Genomic DNA, 4151 nt, shown 5'->3' on the forward strand with positions numbered 1-4151 from the left:
CCCTTCTTGGGCTTTTTAGCCTTGGGGTCACCCTTTTTAACCTTGCCACTGGCATCAGCCTTCTTGGCTTCAGGTTTCTTCTCCTTAGTATCCTGTTTTGCAGCTTTATCGCCTGCCATCGTGTATAGTGGGAAAGAGCCTACCTTTCCTTTTTGACTTCCAATTCGACCTTTTACCAAGGCCCTTCTTCCTTATTTCTTCCTAATTGATTATTCACCTGCTACCCAATCGAAAAGCTGAGGCTTTCCTTTCTTAGAGCTTCCAACCTAGACACATATTTTACTTGTTATTCACTCACTCAGTGGCTAGAGTGGAAGAAAACTAAAAGGTCTCATAATTTCCTTAATATTGTCCCTTCTCTAATGAAGGAGCACACGATTTCACCTAACAGAGTGACAATTTTAGTACAGAGGGTCCTCAGTCATGTATGATGAGGCTTGACCACCAACCATACCAACTGGCCTTCCTCAGCAGCTAGTAGATAGCTTCTTGAAAACAGTCACATCTCGGCCCAGCCATGGTGATGCAGGCAACAGGGACACTATTGCACTATGCCAGAGACCATGTGGGAAGGCTCCAGACTCCCCATGCTACCCCTCTCTCAGTCTGCCTCAACAAGCTGCAGATGCCTATGGCATGATTCTACCTGGCTGAAGGGTTACAGGAAGGATCATGACATGAAGACCCTCCCAAGGGTGCCTCTCTCTTTCTTTCTCTCATGAATGAAATAAATAAACTTTTTTTAAAAAGTCATTCTTAAGCCCACAGGTAATGTCTGATAAAGCAATAGCAATAAAAGCTATGGAAAGGAGGTTACTGCCAGAACTCACTAACCAGCTGGCCCTGCCAATCCCAAAGACATTAGTGATACTCAGCAAAGTCATCTTCTTCCTACGATTGCTTTTCAGAATGAGGAAGGGTATCCTTAATCAGATTAATTGCCTGTATGCTACAGGATTGCTCACTTGGGGACATATGTCTATATTACTGAGTTGTTATAAGGATTAAATGAGATCACATATATAAATAATGCTTTAGCTATCACTATTATCATCAGTGTTTATTCATTCAACCAAGCAGGAACTCAATAAATATTGATTGAATGAATGAACAGCATTCCTTAAAGCAAAGCAGGATGATCCTGCAAAAGAATACAGACAACTTTGGCAATTTTCAAACTTGTCTGAAAATATTCAACTCTAAAAGGTATTTAGGGAATTTACATTTACAAAGCTTTCTCACATAAGGTTTTTTTTTTCTTTAAAGAATTATTTTATTTAACTTTATTTATTTATAGATAATAGAGATGGGCAGAGTGAGAGAGAGAGAGGGAGGGAGGGAGGGAGAGAAAGTGAGAAAGCAAGCTGCCAGGTCTGGGACTTGAACCACAGTTGGCCATGTGGGAGTCTGGCACCCTTAACCACCATGCCACCTGCAGGTCCCATTTTTTTTTCCTGTTTAAATTGTAAACTGCTCCCATATCCCCTCACTCAGCCCTATTTTTCCATAGCAGTTATTATCTTCTTGTATACTATGTTTTTAACTTTATTATGTTGAACTGGTTTTGTTGTTGTTTTTGTTGTTGTTATGATAGAGAGTATAGGTACATGCATGTGAGAGAGAAAGAGAGAGAAAACACCTTCAGTATGGTCTCCTCACATTGTGACCCCCTTTCCCCAACTCCAGCTTGTCAGGATTTAGGGCATATGCCAACACACATGCCAATGTGAGGAGAGGGGTCCAGCAGGTATCTTGGTCGGCCATATGGTTCTCAGCCTTATGGGGCACTACGTTACCACTGTGCCATGGCAGCTCAACCTATTGAGCTGTTTATTGCTTGTTCTCCTGGCCAAATGGAATGTAAATGCTACAAGAGCTTTGCTTTGTTCTCTGATATGTACCAAGTGTCTAGAAGAGTGTCTGACACATAGTAGGTACTTAATAAACACTTGTGAAATGAACAAATGAACAAATGAAGGCTCTACAGTCCGTTGTTTAGAGAAAGCATGCAATTAGGCTCAAAACTTACTCGCTCTAGAAAAAAAATAAAATATCAGTTGCTTCTGGGGGTGAGGGTTACAAAATAAAAACTATAATGAGGCCTAGGGTGGGAAGCACTAAGTGGGAGAGAACTCCTTACCCCACTGGCCTTAAGATAAATGGCCTGAAATGCCTGTAGGAACCGCTCCTCTGAAATGCAGCTTCATGTAAACTTTTTGCTCTTAATAAGCAACAGTTCTTCACTTAAAGATGGTATTGTATAATGTTCAAAAACCTTGATCACATCACTTGATGAATTGTCTGAGAAGGCAGAAGTCATCCTCTGTACCAGAGGGGAAGCGCCTTGCCTCTGGTGACACAGCTAGCATAACGCAGAGTCAGTACTCAAAACCAGGTTTCTAGGCAATATGGTCATAGCTTGTCCATATTGTCTCTTCCTGTGTGCATAATAATTACCAAGGCATTTCATTTTTTGGCTTGGTATCTCAGAAAAGTTGAAAAAGGCACAAATTTCTCCATTACAAAGAAACATTGATTTCGAACATCACTATGATTATTCTCCTGTTCAAACACTCTTGATACACTATGCAAATTCTAGGTGGTAGGGGAAGATGGCCAGCACCTCAGTGCACAGATGATACAGTCAATGTCCTCAACTTAGCCTTCAGTCTCCTCCACTATTTAGCCCAAAGCCCATCTTACCCTATAGTACCTTCTACCTCTAAGCCACACTGATCTCAACGTTGTCCAAACACACGGCACACTGGCTTACCATGGGCTTTTATGCCAGCTACTTCTTCATGTGAGATCTGGGGTCTCTGTCATCTGTGGCTTTCAAGGCACAGCTCATAACTCAAAACCCTTCTTCTCCAAGAATCCTTAATAAATCATCCAAGACAAAATTAACTCCCTTTAGGGCCAGCAGATGGTGTAGCATTCAAGGCAGGTAGAACCCACATGGCCAACTTCATGGTTCGAGTTCCCAACCTAGCGGTTTGAAAATCACACAGGGTGTGTGTGTGTGTGTGTGTGTGTGTGTGTGTGTGTGTGTGAGTGTATGCTCAAAATTCCAAGAGGACAATGGAAGAGAGGGGATTTTGTTGTGGCATCCCCCCTTGGGGGTGACTTCTCACTTTCTCTTTCTGTCTTTCTTTCTGTGACAAGAGCATGTTCCCTATTAAAACAAAAAACTTAAAAAATAAAATAATAGCTCCCTCTCTCCCCCCTAATATCACAGTACTGGATACCTTTAAAAATACCCTGAGGAGAGGGTGGCTTTTGTTTCAGTTACTAATGTGTCTCCTCTAATAGACTAAGCTCCCTGAAAGCAGCATCTGTCTCTCTCCCATGGCTCAGGGTAGATTTATTAAATTTATTGTTTTTATTTTTTTAAAGAATCATTTTCATTTAACTTTATTTATTCGTTCATTCATTCATTCATTTATTTCTTTTATTTTGATCAGAGAGGGACAGAGCAAGAAAAGGAGAGAGAAAGATAATGTGAGAAAGCAAGCTGCCAGGTCTGGGACTCGAACCGCAGTCTACCATGTGGAAGTCCAGTGCCCTTAACCACCATGCCACCTGCCAGCCCTGGGAAAATTAATTTATACAAGCTAAGCATTTTAACAATACTGACCTCACTCAGCTTCTAACTTAATACAACAGATAAATGAATGATCACTTCCTTCCTACCAGGAAAAAGGTTTCTTGATATCAAATAATGTCTAATTCCTACCTTAATCTTGACCAGGCGCTCCTTTGTCAAATGCCCAAGTGGCCCTCAAAAATAAAGGGTAACTTGGGGCCAACAGATAGCATAGTGGTTACATCATTGGACTCCTTCATGGTCGACTGTGGTTTGAGTCCCGGACCCAGTGGCTTGAAACTCATGCTAAGCACGTATGCACGCATGGCCAAGATCCCAGGAGGACAGTAAAGGAGAAGGGACTGTGGCATGACCATCCTCACTTTCCCCGTCACTGTTTCTCTCTCTCTCTCTCTCTCTCTCTCTCTCTCTCTCTCTCTCTCCCCCACACCCACTCACCCTCACATCTTAAAGTTTTTTTAAAAGGATAACTTAGCAAAATGAAGACAAAAGGCAATCACAAGTGTTAAAATCATTTCCTTTCTTATTCAGAAATCATCCTAGG

At 41.7% G+C, this 4151-nt stretch overlaps 1 pseudogene; it reads right to left on the bottom strand.

Annotated features, from left to right (window-relative positions):
* Positions 1 to 2369, bottom strand: part of LOC102499409 (heterogeneous nuclear ribonucleoprotein D-like pseudogene) — a 5171-nt pseudogene extending 2802 nt beyond the window's left edge.
* Between the last annotated feature and the right edge of the window lie 1782 nt (positions 2370 to 4151).

This window comes from Tupaia chinensis, unplaced genomic scaffold (assembly GCF_000334495.1).
Source record: "Tupaia chinensis unplaced genomic scaffold, TupChi_1.0 Scaffold000706_1, whole genome shotgun sequence".
NCBI lineage: Eukaryota > Metazoa > Chordata > Mammalia > Scandentia > Tupaiidae > Tupaia > Tupaia belangeri.